The 16,939-nt window shown below is 47.1% G+C and overlaps 1 protein-coding gene and 1 pseudogene across 4 annotated transcripts in view; one reads left to right on the top strand and one right to left on the bottom strand.

The window, feature by feature from the left end:
* Positions 1–11,652, bottom strand: part of LOC135903233 (uncharacterized) — a 41,071-nt gene extending 29,419 nt beyond the window's left edge. For 3 of the 4 annotated variants that reach the window (XR_011512040.1, XR_011512038.1, XR_011512039.1), the window contains exons 1-2: positions 11,111–11,652; positions 2,827–2,919 (exon numbers count right to left, since the gene is read on the bottom strand). The gene's annotated coding sequence lies outside the window, so the exon portion shown is untranslated. The remainder of the gene's footprint in view (positions 1–2,826; positions 2,920–11,110) is intronic. The other variant, XR_011512041.1, reaches the window with a different exon arrangement.
* Positions 11,653–13,452: 1,800 nt separating this feature from the next.
* LOC135903271 (uncharacterized) lies at positions 13,453–15,674 on the top strand (annotated as a pseudogene).
* Positions 15,675–16,939: the final 1,265 nt, after the last annotated feature.

The following is a 16,939-nucleotide window of genomic DNA, read 5'->3' as shown; positions in this document are numbered from 1 at the left end:
CCACCAACCACTTGGGCGCAGTGTTGTCAAGCTCACCATATCGCCATTCGCGACAACCTGCTTCATCGACACAATTATGACCCTGACAGGCGCCAGTGGTTATTGGTGGTACCTCGCAGTATCCGTTCCGACATATGCGCAGCTTTCCGCGCAGATGCGCAGTGTGCACCCTCAGGAGTTTTCAAAACGTATCAGCGCCTTCGACAGTGGTACTACTGGCGAAGAATGCAAGGCTAGGTTCAGAAGTTCATTCGCTCATGCCCGATTGTCAGCGCCTGAACTCCCCACCCCTCCTCGCGCGAGCCGGTCTGAAACCTTTACCTTCCTCTACGCGGCCGTTTGGGCGCGTCGGCACCGATTTGTATGGACCCCTTCCCCCGACATCGGCTGCAAACCGCTGGGCCATTGTGGCGGTTGACTACCTCACGCGATACGCCGAAACTGCCGCGCTCCCGGCAGCTCCAGTGAGCCATGTTGCCTCCTTCATCGATTCATCCTGCGACACGGACCACCTCACGAACTGCTCAGTGATCGCGGACGTGTCTTCCTATCCAAAGTAGTTGAGGCCATTCTTAAAGAGTGTCACGTTGTTCATCGCACAACAACGGCTTAGCATCCTCAAACCAACGCCCTTACAGAACGCTTCAACCGTACGCTCGGCAACATGCTTGCAATGAACGTCGCCTCCGGCCACAGAAATTGGGAGTTCATTCTGCCCTTCGTAACCTATGCGTACAACACCGCTACTTAGAGCACCACCACCCTTTCACCCTTTTTCTTCCTGTACGGTAGGCAGCCATCGCACACCATCGACAAAATTCTACCATTCCAGCCGGATGCATCTGAATGTGCGCCCATTCCTTCCACGGCAAGACATGCTGAAGAGTGCCGTGATCTCGCTTGGGCCTTTGCCTCCAATGTCAGAGCGCCAGAGAAGCACCCTCGGTGACACCACCTCTGCACCCATTTTCCTTCTTGAAGAGCTTGTGTGGCTTTCCGTTCCTTCCGCTGCACCTGGGCTCTCTTCGAAACTACTCTCCAAGTATGAAGGGCAATACTGTATTGCCGAGCGCGCACCCCCCGTTAACTACGTGATCCAACCCATTAATCGTGTCCGCGGACATGCGCCGTCGTGGACGAGGTATTGTCAACCTGGAACGCCTCAAGCCGTACTATGATCCACTCATAGTGAGGAGCTGTTAGGTCGACGGGCGGCTCCCGTTTCGTTCCCGGGGGTAATTGTAGCGAAGAGGAACACTATAGTGGGCCATCCTGTCCAGCGCTTTCTAGTGGGTCAAGCTCTCCAGCGCTGTTCTCGGGAGATGCCGCTCGTGTTGAGAGTCCGTACCCTGCTCTAACGGTCGGTCCCAAACGCCGGTGACTAATGAACGCCTTTACACTATTACGTAAACCACAAAGACAATATTTTTACAAAACGCACTTAAGGCTACCCGTAGATTCATAAGTTCACTTATAATTTAAAAAGAAATAGATTGTCGCTATTAGATTCCATCTGCTGTATTAAACATGTTATTTTACGTTACTTGCTCTGCTATAGGTTCACAAGCTTGCCGTGAAAAGAAATGAAATGCTGGCCTGCTATTTCGTTATTTTTGTATGAAATGCATTTAGGAAAACACACGCTTCTGTTGCTCATTGGGGCTATCATTGTGAACCTCCGGGATGTGGACCTATAGTCAAGCTGCTAGCAAATGCCACTTTTATCCCTATCACTGCCATTTCGACACAGCTTTATGAACAGCTGTGGTTAAGAAATTTATCACTTTACTGCGATAACAATTATATGGTCACCTGCTTCACCGCACCGGCAGCCAGCTTCGGAGCGTAAACAAACTCGACCCCACTCCGCTATGTCGGCACGCCTAGGGACGACAACAGGCGCAAAGAAACTTCTCGGTAGCGCCTAGGCAAAGTCAGATATTCAAGGAGGAAAAGCCCCCGATTTTTTCTCTCGCGCCCGCTCTTACTCGTGCCTGCGCACAAACGTAGAGAGCCACAGGAAATTAAAGAAAATTATGACGTTTTACGTGACAAAACGATGATTTGATTACGAAGCACGCCGCAATGGGGTACTCCGGAAATTTGGACTACCTGGGGTTCTTCAACGTGCAGCTAAATCTAAGTACACGGGTGTCTTCTCATTTAGCCTCCATCGAATTGGGCCGCCGCTCCCAAGATTCGATCCCACGACCTCGTGCTTAACAGTCAAACAACATGGCCACTAAGCAAGTACGGCGGCTGTCTTTGGAAATGCCATGGCCCGCTGTACTTGCCAGCAATTGTAAAGACGCGGCCAGGTCACCGTAACTTCAAGGCCATCTGCGACGGGTAGAGAGTATGCGCTGCGGTCTGTTCTCGCGGCATACTCCGCGTTGATGCGAGCGGCAGCACGAAGGTGCATTCGCTCGCTGCTGCTACCGCGTTTCCTTATTCCAGCGTTTTGTCAGCGGGGTCCCGTGGTCATCTAGTGAGATCGGTTCATGTTTGCTTGAGCGGGCGTGATACCATGCTTGTTAATTTAGTTAGTATGCCTATGTTTACAAGCTTATGCAACCGATAACACTGTTACCCTTACTTCGTATAGCTGTCCAGTTTTGCTATCGCAATCGATGCTTCGCCTTTCGTGAGAAACTGACTTTTGTCCTTGATATTAAAAAGTCGTTTCTATCGAATATGCATACCTGACTCGATTCGGGAATCGCTGTTCGAACAACCCCAGCTAAACATACTGAAAGCCCTGTGAAGAAAGTACAAAGGTGCACTGTGGGAAGCTATACAGTGCTGTATAGGGGCATGTCTACTCACCGCGAACAACTTCTCCCAGGCGACAACCGCGATAAAGGTCATGCCCCTTTCATCCTTCTCTTTCATGGCCTTGATGGCCGCCATGCCCAGGGACTGCGCACACAGGTATACCATGCAAGACGCACATGAATGGAAGGTAATGATCCTAGCGTCAATCAGCTAATAAAAATAAAATAAAATCAAGCCAAATTTATTTCACATCCATACATGATGTAGGCGTTACAGACAAATTAAAAGCTAAAATGAATTTGGCTTGACAAGGGTATGAGCCCCATTCAGCAATTGTGCACAAAATAAAGGAAAACAAGAATTAGAAACAGCAATAGGACATTGTTAGGTAGCATTGTACAATAGCAAGAGAAGAATCTAAATATACGCAATGACAAAAGAGTGTAATTCAAGCAGTTTAATACAAGGACAATCATCGTTGTTCCAGAGAGAGAGAGAGAGAGAAAAAGAATTCCACACACAATCGGACATTGTTAGGCAGCATTTAAACTATGATAAGAGAGGAATCTAAATATACGCAGTGAAGAATTTTAATCAAAGCAAGCTAATACAATTTACATTCATCATTGTTGCAGAGGCATAAAGAACGAAGTGAGTAATTAGGAAGCAAGTGAATTTGACAAAGACAGTAATGAGTGGGAAAGTAGTGGTGTTCTACAACTTTTGCGTGCTCGGGGTATGAACCAGGTCGCATTATCACGAATATTGTACTTTTTTATGCTTTTAAATAAGTTGGATACGTGTTCAATGAAGTGACTTCCATGCTTTTCTTTTCGGTGAGGTACAGTACTCACGGATTGAAATAGGACATTCGGAGCGCGTGGCCGTCGCTACATGCAGCGCCGCTCGTGGGTGCCCATAGAACCAAGGTGATGCATTGTGGTATAGCGCGAGGGGGAGAACACCTACGGAGCAGATTTTCTCCTTCCGGTCGCCAACGAGCCGGCCTGTGGTTTAACACACCGCCATTGTGGCGCTGCGAGGCTTGTGCGCCTTCGTGTGCCGACCGATATGGCTCGACGGTGCGCACCTGCGCGAGCAGACGACGCTCTCGGTTTATCTTTCTTTGCATTCTCGTAGCGCATGATAGATGGGATAGATGGTATGTGGCAGCTATAGGTATGCGTTTTCATCAAAAACTACGCTTTATATTCCGTGCACTCCACTATCACGAGGAGAGAGCGCACGCCAAAAAACTTTTCACGGGCGCCTTGTTTCGTGCGTCGGACACAAGCAGTTCGTAGAAATAGTCACTAAAGGCAGTGCATTCTGCCAACAGTCAAGAGCAGGACCCCCTATCGTCGCGGTTATCAATCGCAGTGAAGTAAAATAATGTCTTGTGTTCTTTCCGCTTCCTTCGCCCAGGTTCGACGCCCCCAATCTGCATCGTGTTGCAAGCAGCGGTCGATGCAGCGTCAAGGTGTGGGGCTGTGTTTCCAAAGACGGCTTAGGTCCACTAGTGCGCCTGGACGGCCGCTTTAATGCCGCAGCATACTTAGACCTCCTAGACACCGTCCTTATGCCGTACGCCCTGGATGGCCCATTTAAGGATGGCTTGTTTTACTTGCAGCACGACCGGAGCCCAGTTCACACCGCAACACCCGTTACTCGCCTGCTGGAAGACAGGTGTGTAATGGTGTTGAACTGGCCTCCGAAACGTGCAGACATTATTATTATTGAGAATGTATCGGCTGAAATAAAGAAGGCCCTGTCTCGTCGGCCGCACCACGGGTGTTATTTGGACATGCTGTGGGCGGCTGTTCAAAAAGAATTGGAGACGCTAGCGCGTTCTTCCTTGGCTGATAGCCTCTACGGAAGCTTGCCACGCAGAATGTCTGCCGTATGCGCTGCTAAGGGCGAACGAACAAAATACTGAGACTTCGTTTAAATGTTGCACGAGGACTGACGTGTGACTGCTTCTTTCTTTTTTGTCGTTACGACACGGACGAAATAAGCTTTCTTTTCTTTTGTGCAAGTGTAGATCATGTCTAGGAAGGCACATACGGCGCTATCACGTAGCTGAATCCTGTGTCTGAATTGCACAGCATGCGTGCCGCATCGCCAAACTCGTGTAACGAGATCGTCGTCTGCTCGCGCACATGCGCAAGCAGAGGACGCCGCAAAACGGGCAGTGCGCACCGCCGAACCATTTCGGTCGACACACGAAGGCACGCAAGCCTTGCAGCGCCACGCAGGCAGTGTGGTAAACCACAGGCCGGCTCGTTGGCGACCGGAAGGAGCAATTCTGCTTTGTAGATGTTCTCCCCCTCGCGCTATACCACAATGCATCACCTTGGTTCCATGAGCATGCACGGGCGTTGCTGCATGTAGCGACGGCCACGCACTCCGAATGTCCTATTTCAATCCGTGAGTACTGTACAGTTGCAGAGTAATTAATTGAATAGTAAGTTTACAGGGCAAACTTGAAGTTTCGTAAAAAGGGGTTCAGTGTGTTTGTCATAGGCGGAGTTGCTAATAGCACGCAGAGCCTTGTTTTTGTAGTAGAGAAAGCTTAGTATGACCATGTAGTGTTGCCCAAGACAAGGTAAAAGTATTTTAGGTGTAAAAGAAAGAGACAGTTATAGAATAATAGCTTGATGGGAAGTGGGCAGTGAAAAGCATACCTTTGCAAGGGCACCCACAATGCCTGCAAGTTTACCGCTGAGCACGTCGCAATGTTTATTCCAGGTTAAATGTTCGTCAGAAATGACGCCAAGGCATTTAACCGAGGAGGTTATATCCACGGGCGAGTTTCCTATAATTACACGGTCAGTAATATTAGCCCTAGAATTTTTAGGTTGAAATACAATGGCTTTCGCTTTGTTCGCGTTAATCGTTAATGAGTTTACTTGACACCATCTATGAAGCTTATTTATACATGACTTTGCGCAAGTCATAACATCACTACAGCTGGCAGACCTGAATAATAATATGTAGCGTCGGCATAGATAATATATTTGGCCGATAAAGTACTGTTTGTTATGTCGTTAATACAAATATTAAATATTAGCGGCCCAAGAACGGCACCCTGAGGCACTCCACTTGTTACTGATTTAAGATTCGATGTACGGTTTCCTATTACAACCATTTGACATCGGTACTCCAGATAGCTCTTTATTATACTTAAAAATACGCCTCTGATGCAATAGGTTTCGAGCTTTTCTATTAATGCTTCATGGTTAATACGATCGAATGCCTTGGAGAAGTCTATGAACACTCCTAGTGTTAATAAATTCTGTTCATATGCGTTGAGTATAAATTCTTTTTGGGTTAAAAGTGCCATTTTTATTGAAGCCAAATTGGTCGTCGGCAAGAATGTAATGTTTTTCACAGAACGAAACCATTCTAACGCTAATTAATTTTTCATCGCATTTAGAAAACATCTCTAAGATCGATATTGGCCTGCAATTTAATAATAGGTGCTTATCAACCCGTTTAAGAACAACACATACTTTCGCTACTTGCACTGCTTTCACAAATGTACCATTTGAAAATGCGAAGGTAAACACATGCTCTATCAGTGAAATAAATCAACTGAAACTTCAAATCAAAATTAGGTCAGCATGAATAGAAAAATATCAAAATAAATGCACATGCTGAGGCCACAGAGTATTCACACATCACAAAAAAAAATCGTGAAATCTTGACGGGGTTCTTCCCCTGTATTTGCAACTTTGCACCCTTCTGGTGACGTAAGATCAATTGCACCCTTCTGGTGACGTAAGATCAAGTAAAGCTAAAATGGCATGCAAACTTTCGAACAGTGAGCGAGTAAGTTTGGTGAACCAACACGCAACATCTACGCAAAGATCAACATCCTAGCAGTAAGGAGCCAAGGCCATTATCGGTTATCGAGTAGCAGAAACTATGTGCATAACTTGTTCGTGCGAACTTCCTCGTGCTCAAAAGATTAGGAAGCTTAAGAAATAGCGTACCCAAGCACCTTTGATTACAGAAGTACGCGAACTCCATTAAAGGACTTTTGAGTTTCGTTCTACTTTCTTCGCGTTCCTTTGTACACCCTGCGGATTGCTTCCCCTGACTTTTGATCCGCTATGTGTAAAACTACCTACTGACGGGCTTTAACGTAGAAACCGAGCTGGCGCTGTAGAAATCGACGAAGCCACGGTGATCGGGTGCGGGAACTTCATGGTGGCGTAACTACCGTTCTAAAACGTCATTCATGTCGTTCCAAATTCCAGACAAAACGTTTTCATCAGCCAATCCACAATTGATTTCAACCACCGCATCATTCATGCTGTTTCTGTGTGCTCATTTTGGGAAGCAACACCTGCGCACTTCGAGTTTGTAATACGCAAAGCATATTCCTATTTTAAAACGTAAGTTAGCCCATGGTATCAAAATAAAAAAAATTGAATTATGGGGTTTTACGAGCCAAAACCACTTTCTGATTGTGAGGCACGCCGTAGTGGAAGACTCCGGAAATTTCGACCACCTGGGGTTCTTTAACGTGCACCTAAACCTAAGTACACGGGTGTTTTCGCATTTCGCCCCCATCGAAATGCGGCCGCAGTGGCCGGGATTCGATCCCGTGACCTCGTGCTCAGCAGCCTAACACCATAGCCACTGAGCAACAACGGCGGGTATCAAAATAAAACTCGAGGCCCAGTTCTCTACAGTACAACGTTGTTTACATTTGTCGGCTTTACTTTTTAAACAAATTTGATTAAATACAAGTTATTTATTTGCTGAAACGTGTAAACAAAAGGTGAAATGTAAATTGGCACAGAATGCCACTCGCTACATGGTGCCAATACGCCATGTGTGCAGACCAATTTCCTGAAATCCGCAAACACTCGGCTTTTCAGCAACTGAACTGCCTTGCCTTCATGAAACATAATACTGCTGAGATGTCGGTAATCAATATTTGGTAGTGGAAAGTGCGCTGGCAGTTTAGATGCTGAGCCGTCGATAGTCTACCACTAGAGGCCTTTATCAATTTTTCTTCACTATATATACAGCAGAACAAATTAAGCATAGGGCAACGTTGTCTCAGTTACATAGCCAGTAGCCTTCCATTCCTCGACAATCTCTTCAATTAGTTACGTTGCTTCCTGATTCCTCCGGAATGGACATTTCAAGAACATTGGTAGGTATATCCAAGCTATGACAAATTCAACGCAAAGCAGTCCAGGTGTTCATTCAGCAGTCTCAGCCGGGCCTCTCTTTGTTGTTATTCCACCCCTGTGTTTACCATGCTGTTGTCTGTGGGTTTCTGCTGAGGCGTGCCTTTCCCAGGGACTAATGAGTCCTCACGCAACAGCTCATCATATGCAAGTAAATTTCCCTTCATGAGCTTTTGGTCGTCACGCTTACCATTACACGCAGGTATTCGCGCTTGCTGTCATCATTGACAACCAGTACTTCGTGTATCAGTCCCACAAGTATGATCATGTCTTCATCTTCTATACCAGTCGCTACCTTCATCCAACACGGTTTTCTTCGGCAATACAACTGCTCGGACTGTTTCCCTGACATGAAGCGGTTCCTTAGCGGTTTTGTTCTGCGCCAGGTCGATCTTCCAGACGGGTAATATATATTTGCAAGCGAATCTCATCTGGTCCCCCTAAGCAGGTACGCTACGTGATCTTGCTCTGTCGAGGTCCTACCAACCAGCATGCCAACAGGCAACGCCTTGTTGTCAGCAACAATCACTTTCACTTGCTTGCACACTACGGTCACCAATCTTTATGTCGACCTTTGTGGTTCCAATGAAGCGCACAGATATATTGAAGGTGCCGATTTCACATGGGTCTGCTGCTTGAGGAGGCATAATGCACTCTGAGCTCCCTGGATCGATCATCGTCCATAACTTGTGAGAGCCATTGACTGCCACCGTTTTTAGAAACATAGCTGGGCCACGATCACGCGCTTTCTTGTGGTCCACTATGAAGTTACCAAGAGTGTTTGCTGCTGTGCATTTTCTTGAGATGTGTCCATGAACTCTACACTTGTAGCATTTTCAGCTTTCATTATCTTGCGTATAGCTTTCAACAGCTTTCTTTTCACTCGTATGGTTCGTCAGCTGTCCAGTTTTATTTCGCTTAATTGGCGATTCTGTGCGAATGTTGCTCTGGCTTACATGGTGGACTCCAGTAGCGGCTTGCTCTGGTGAGCGTGAACTAGCCCAAGGTGACGAGCTTGCATGCTTGAAAAGAGGCGTAGGGGCGTGAAAATTGCCTCGCTTGTTCCTTGGCATAGCGGTCTGGACCCTTGCTTCATATATCCTTTCGAGTCCTCGCAAATCAGTCTTTGTCTTTATGCTTATGCTCTTTTGCAGAGAGCGAGATGCAGATGTACCTGGACTGCACACCTACCAAGATCTGTTCCTTCGTATCCTCCATGCCCAGACCAAGTACCTTTCATAGTAGACTTTTCTCCGTGAAGTATGCCGTTGTGTATTCATCTTTCGTCTAGGTGCGCTCTTGCATTCGCTTCCATTTCTCAGCTGTGCTGGTCTCGCCGACGAAGGTCTTTCATGAACGGAATCTTCTTGCTCACCCTGCGTCTCCAGGTTTTCGACGCGAGCGAGCAGTCAGAATCGGGTTTTCCTCTCATGTGAAGCGTGGGCATCTCCCACCTAAAGCTATCTGGCCAGCCTCGCGTTTGCCTCTTGCACAGCGTATTCCGCGTCGAAGTCTTCAATGGCCTTTGTTAGATCAGGCACCACGTGGAAAGTTCTCTTCCTTTACAATAACTATAGAAGTTTTCCGTTCTGTTCAGGTAAGGCATCCTGGTTATTTGTTTCGGATCCATGTTGGCGTTCGGCTATAGTTAGGCCCCTTGTAGCGGTCAGCGGAGACACAATCAGCAGAGACGCACACAGCTTCTCACCGCTTAAGAGGGTTCTCCTGGCGCTCCAGCGTCACACGCAACACGCGCTCGCACTGTCCGGAGATAACAGTAGAATGTACACCTTGTACGCGCCGCACCTCCCACAGACGTCACTCCCCTTCTTTATTTCCTGCAGTTGGCCTTGCCGACTTCACCGACGTCGTAATCTGGTCGCATAATGTCAATGGACAAACCCCAGTTCAAGCCGCTGGTGAATTCGACTACGGAAGTATGTGGACGTTATTTTTCACAATGTTCGATAAAATACAACTTTTCTATTTGTTGAAACGTAAAAAAATGAACGAGTGTAAATCGTCCATGGTCAAGGGCGCTATGTTGTTGATGATGCCGATACGCATTTTGCCAGGCCAGTTTCTAGGAATGTGCTAACATAGTTTACTACGTATCTATTCGAAGACATGATCATTCCTACATAACAACATGAAGTAATACTAATCTCACGCATTTAGTTGCGCTACAACATTTGCAGAACCAAGCCGTCCGAATTTTAACTATTGTCCGTCCCGCAGTAATTCCTACCCTTTCCTCCGTTACCAAAGACTACTAGCAATGAATAACCTCGTTAACCATTTTCTTTCAACACCCTTGGTCAGGGCATGCAACAATCTTCTCCGTGCAACCATTTTTTTTGTGTAACCTCTCGTTAATACAACTCACATGTCATTACCCACCCATAACATTTTGCGCTTACCGCTAACACGAACTAATCACGGTAAACACACTGCATACTTCTCAGCATTGTCTTTTTCAGATAATATCTCATTGGATATAAAAGGTGTCGCTTTCTTTACATGTTTTCAAAGCCGGGATTTTATTTTGAAGTCTTGTTTTAAACGAGATTTTCTTTCTTTTCTGCTTGATATAGCTTTCTTATTTATGGTGCACTATATTCTATGCATTTGTTATGCCCACGTTTAAACGAAAGTTGGAGGACGCTATCCGCCAGACGTAGAACAGAACGCAAAACGCATACAAAAGAACACAAGCGGTGTACGGCGCTTTGGGTGCGCAAAGCCACTTAGGTACCCTAGTTCTAGAACTCCCATGTTTTGCGTGCCGCTGACACGTCGCGTGTGTTCCCTTCGCACGAACGGCCTCGCGTTGGAACCAGGGCCGGTATTTTGTAGCTATGCCTTTTTCGATCCTATGCTTTTTCAGGCTTTTCGCGCTTGGCCAGTGGTCAGAGCGACGGTCTGCACACATTATCAACGGGATCAGGCGGCCATGTGTGGTGGATGATAAGAATGGCATAGAATAAGGCATACGGCATCGCTACAATATAGCGGCCCAGGCGATTCCAGCTACCGCCGTGTGTGAAGGGTGCGGGAGCCGTTGTGGGCACCACCCAGGGTTCGTCCCCCCATGAGCCCGCCACTGACACGGGCGTAGCCCGGCATACCTGGAAGTGGAAGGGGTGGACGCCCTGCCTCTCGAGGTGCGAGATGGCGTTCTTGCGGATGAGCGCCTCGAGGAGCACCGAGTCGCTGATGCTGTCCACCATGCAGCTGAGCTGGTAGCCGACGGCGCACGCATGCGCGCGGAACTGGGCCTCGCCGGGCAGCTGGGCCAGGGTCTTGCCCCGGAACTGGCGGAACAGCTCCATGTAGTCCGGGTGGCGCGCGAACATCGCCAGGAAGATGAGCTCCCCGTAGTCCTTGTGGGCGGCCTGGAACCGCTTCCACGTCTTCAATATGGTGGCCCGCTCTCTCTCCGTCAGCCCCGTCCGCGGGTCCGTGATTTCCTTCCTGAAGGCGCCGCCCATGGCTGCTGCCGATGCTTCTTTTGACGAGTATGATGATGGTGATGATGGCCTTAAAGTATTTTCACTGTCGTCGCTGTTCTCGCGCCAATTGGCGTGCACCCACTACAGGGGCACTGGCCGCGATGCCGATGGTGAATTGATGATCACGATGCTCACTATGATCGTCATAATATTACAAACATGAAACGTATCCGCGGTTCGCGATGGGCAAAAAAACCTTTTTTTTTTCGTACGCGCGGATAATTGCAGGAACGAGTCATAAAATGGAAAGGGTAAAACTTGGAGCATGCGACTATCGTGTAATGCAGAAGACCAGGTAAATGAATTATTACAGATATGGGAAATAAGAATAAGGTTCGCGACACAATTTGGACTACAAGAAATTTAGAATTACTATAACAATGGTAAGGAAAAGAGGGATATGCATGGTATGCGCTTTGTTGCTTGAATGAAATCACACGGCGACAAGCAAACCCTTCAAGCTAAAACCAAGTACCGAGGCCCCAAGTGTAACAAGACCAAAGCCTTTCATCTAAAGCGGGGTTTAAGAAGCGGGGCTTCAAGCAGCTCTTTCTTTTATGCGATAAACTGGCAACAGGATTCTTTTATTTTCGCACACTGACTGACCCACTAAGGGTGGTTGTCGGAAACGCAGGCGGTTTTACAAATGTGTATGTTTCAAAAATATAAAATGAAAATAAAACTTACAATGTTAGAGTATGAGTCGGCGAAAATAATCACAAATGGAAAGAAAGCTAACATTAATTTTGAGAAAGAAAATTTTGATATGAAGAAATAATATAAAAGGAGCAACAGATAATTTGGGAAGTTTGGCGCGTTTTGTGTCCGTAATAAAGTAGTAAACTGCAATAACCACGTCCCTGTGGCTGAAGCCCAGCGTGATGACAGCTGGCAACAACGAGTGGAGTTAAAATAGCACAAGTTGGAATTTGTGAAATCAGTCTTACAAATCGGCGACAGGATAGAAAAAAGGAAACCTTCACCGATACGCACGTTGTGAAAATAGCAGAGAGAAAACACAGCTAGGCCAGACCAACAGCTGAGTCATTCCTCGCGGTACACCTCAGTTGACGCCTCGATGCAAGAGAAGAAAACTCCTAAAATATAAAAAAAAGAGAAAGCAAAAGTGAGGCGAAAGAAACTTGACCGCAGACATATAAGTTGGCGCCATGTTTTGAGACAACGACGACAACCTGGCACATACCCCGCAGATTGAACCAGCAGTAAAATATTGCGCGCTTCATGCTTGTTTTTGTGGTATTTCGAGAGCTCGCAGCGCCTTCGAAGAGTGACCATTGCGAACGACGCGGCTTTTCGACGGCAGGAGATTCCGCTCCGTTCCATGCAGGCGCCGAACGTCCGCGTGAAGGAGCCATTTATTGCGGTAACAAATCTCTGTCAGCGCTTCGCCACTTTGTGATTTTTCGCCCAAGAGAGAGAGAGAGAAAAAAGAGGCGGGAAAGGCAGGGAGGTCACCGGAAGACAAATAACCAGTTTGCTACCCTGCAAAAAGGCATAACCGCATTGCCATTCGCACTGTCATGGTCTGGACGACCGCGTGGACGATTCAGGATCAGCGTTGCCAACTAGAAATTAAAGAAAAACCCGCAAGGCGAAAAAAAAAAGAATACCTTGAAGACCCGCGATACTGGTACCTAAAATCTCCTAAAGTCTCACTGAATGCTGCCAGCAATCGGAAGCAAGCTTAAAACATGCTATAATGCGAAATCATTACATGGCTCATGAAGCGAAAAATACCGCGGCTGGGCCAGAGATACTGCAACAAGTGACGCGGGCACAACCATTCAACGGGAGGGGCGTGCCGCGTGAGCCATTGGGTTCCTTGAAGTACCACCAGATGGCGCTAACCTTCGCACATCCGCGTTATGCAGATTCGGTTATGCAGATTATAAAGGACAGACAGCAAGCTTGGGTAGAGATGAGGGGGCGCTGGAGAGCTACAAAATGGGTTCCGGAAGCATAGGAGGCTAGAAGACAATCTGTTCTCACTAACACAGTGCATTGAAATAGCTGAAAAGGAACACAGACCCCTATGGCTGGCTTTTTTGAATATCGAGGAAGCCTATGAAAGTGTACTTCAAGAGGGCGTGTGGGGCATTCTGGAAATATCAGGAGTGCAAGATGGAGTAACCAATTTCTTAAAAGATGTCTATAAATGTAACCGGGTGATTATACAATGGGAAAAACAGGTTTCGGAGCCTGTAATGATTCCGCGGGGGCTTAGGCAGGGGTGTCCATTGTCACCTTTGATGTTTATGTTGTACCTACAAGGTTTAGAGGCCAAAATACAGCAAAGCGGACTCGGCTTCAACCTATCATTTTTCAAACAAGGAAAATTGATTGAACAGTCATTACCAGCACTGATGTACGCGGATGATATTGTATTAATGGCTGACAATACAGAAGATCTGCAGGGATTGATGGACATATGTAGTACAGAAGGAGACAGATTAGGCCTGAAGTGTAGCAAAGAAAAATCAGCAGTCATGATTTTTAATGATAACATTTGCGGCAAACATAAGATACAGAAGGCCACGCTGGAGATAGTCGATAAATACAAGTATCTTGGGGTGTGGATAAATAATGACATTGAGTATCTGACAAAGTACGAAAAATATCTAACGACTAAAGGTAACAGAAGTGCAGCGATTATGAAGAGTAGGGCACTGTGGAACCACAATATGTACTAGGTAGTGCGAGGGATATGGAAGGGGGTAATGGTTCTAGGACTGACTTTTGCCAATGCATTTCTGTGTATGAGAGCAGAGACCCGGCAACAGCTGTAAACTAGGCAACGTGGTGTGGGTAGGCTCACTCGGGGAGCACATGGCAAGACACCAAATCTTGCGGTGCGGGGGGATCTGGGATGGTCTTCTTTCGAGGGCAGAGAGGCTAGTAGCAAGGTAGCATTTGAGGAGCGATTGAGAAAAATGGGGGAAATGCGGTGAGCTAGGAAGGTTTTCAGTCACTTATACACGAGGAATGTTGACACAAGGTGGAGGAAGCGAACTAGAAAATTGTCAAGCAAATAATTGGCCAGCAGTGGGGGGACAGGTAAGGAATCATCCGCCAAGAAAAAGGTTAAGGAGACAGAGAGGGGTGTGTGGAAAACAGAGATGCAAACCAAATCAGCATTAGATACATACATGACGTTTAAGCAAGAAATAGCCAAAGAAAATGTTTACGATACCTCTAAGGAAAGCTCATTGTTGTTTGAGGCCAGGACAGGTGTACTGCGGACTAAAATGTACCGATCCAGATACCAGGAGATAAATTTGTTGTGCGGGGCGTGTGGAGAGGAGGGGGAAACGGCTGAACACCTGATACTTGCTTGGAAACAACTTCACCCTGCAATTGAATGTAACGGGGAGCTATTCAAAGCTCTGAGTTTTAAAGACAGCGAAAGTAAAATAGACTTTAAACAGGTAGAAATAACTAAACAGAGACTATCTGAGTGGTGGATAATATCAACGCAAAAGTAAAGGAGTAAATACATAGGTATGCATGCATATAGTACCATTCAAGGCTAGGTGGCGCGCGCTGCCACCGCCCGATTCAAAGGGTTGAGCCTCAAGCATGCATCCATCCATCCGTCCGCGGCAGCGGCGGTGCCGTCCGTGCGGGGCAAAGAAAGAAAGTTGCAGTGACGTTTCACTTCGCGAACGCGGCTGAGGCGCAAGCCTGTAGGTGCACTGCACTGCACACGACGCTATCGGCCCTCGGCGCGCCCAACGCCTAGACTGTCCGCATCGCAGATCGATTTCAACGCAGCGCTCGCGCGTCCGCGCCGTACGCAGCAGTCGCCGGAGTAGAACGCCCTTTAATTCTTATTGCGTCTGCGTAAAGCAGAGTAGAAGAAAAGTTACACTGGGCAGAAAAGTGTTTTTTATCCTACATAATGGGATGAAAGATATAAATTATCCATATTATTAAGTGCTCTATATGCGACATCGTGAGGAAACATATTGCGAAACAAAAATAAAAGAAGATGCTTCCGTGAACTACAGTCACCGGCCGGAAATAAGGTTGAATTACCCGGTTGTGATAAAATTACAGACTAAAAATGTTCTGTTTCATCACGGTATGGTCGCGGGTCCTTTGTCTGTGTAATTGTCCGCTGGCGTAGGTCCCTGGTTCTAGGATTGGTGCCATCGTTGACCTCGCAGACCTCCGCCGTGCCAAAAAGTATAGCGAGCTAACTTTGCTTTATCGGTACTGGTGCTGCCGTCGCCCAACGCCGATGTTGCGCGTGTTTTCAGCCACCTGAATGTGAAGAAATCGGAGTTAAACAACAGAACCTTCACTGAGATCACAAATGCCATCCTTATTGTACGGGCTGGTATCCGAAGAAATGATAAATGCAGCTCAGTTGCGCGTCGCCCCAGCACGTTGTTCACAACGGCGTTGTGAACAACGTGCTGGGGCGACGCGCAACTGAGCTGCATTTATCATTTCTTCGGATACCAGCCCGTACAATAAGGATGGCATTTGTGATCTCAGTGAAGGTTCTGTTGTTTAACTCCGATTTCTTCACATTCAGGTGGCTGAAAACACGCGCAACATCGGCGTTGGGCGACGGCAGCACCAGTACCGATAAAGCAAAGTTAGCTCGCTATACTTTTTGGATGTATTTTACTGAAGCCCTTCCACGAGGCAAAATCCCCTAATGCGCGCCTACGATAATGGTGCAGAGTGAAACTACTAAAGCTATTGTCCATTTTCGCGGAGCAATTAGTTCTACACTCTTAAGCAAAATTACACCCTTTGGGTCGTATCTTGCCACACAACGATGATCGCCATCTGCCTTGTCCGCATTTCCTTTCTTTAACGCTGCGAGCCCGGTACTTGCAAGCCTCGAACGGCATGCGCGTTATCAGCGAGGCATAGCATTCTTGACATGAAAGTAGCGAGCGCAGCGTTTTCAAGATAGGAAACGCAAGCAAGACAGATGGCGATTATTGTTGTGTGGAAAATATACACCCCAAAGGGTGTACACTTGTTTAAGAGTGTAGAGAAACGAGATAGCGCTTTCGGCAGCATGCCGCAGGTCGCCTCAGTGACAGCACACGAATACGAAACCATTGGCAATTCCACCTTGCTTATGTGCGATCAGGCGTCGGAAATGCAACTGAGTTTTCGCTAACACACTGTTACATTTATGGTGGATTGGATTGTGTGGATTGAAGAAGTGTGCAGTAGTTTGCCGCAAATATGGTAGCTGACATAATAAGCAATGGGATGAATCGGTGTGGCCAAGTTCACGGACCGCTACTGCAAATGTCGGTACGTCTTACCGGCACTTCGAGATGGCTTTCGCCGAGGATATAGAAATTTGCTCATCCGCAAGCGTTGTATCGCTAACGTTCAAAGAAAACACTTCAGGCCCGGTACGTCGGCAAGGGTGAGTGCCGTTCGGTAAACAAT

This window comes from Dermacentor albipictus, chromosome 2, assembly GCF_038994185.2.
Source record: "Dermacentor albipictus isolate Rhodes 1998 colony chromosome 2, USDA_Dalb.pri_finalv2, whole genome shotgun sequence".
Taxonomy (NCBI): Eukaryota; Metazoa; Arthropoda; class Arachnida; order Ixodida; family Ixodidae; genus Dermacentor; species Dermacentor albipictus.
Note: the sequence above shows the minus strand (reverse complement) of the source record. Positions and strands in the feature narration are given on the sequence as shown.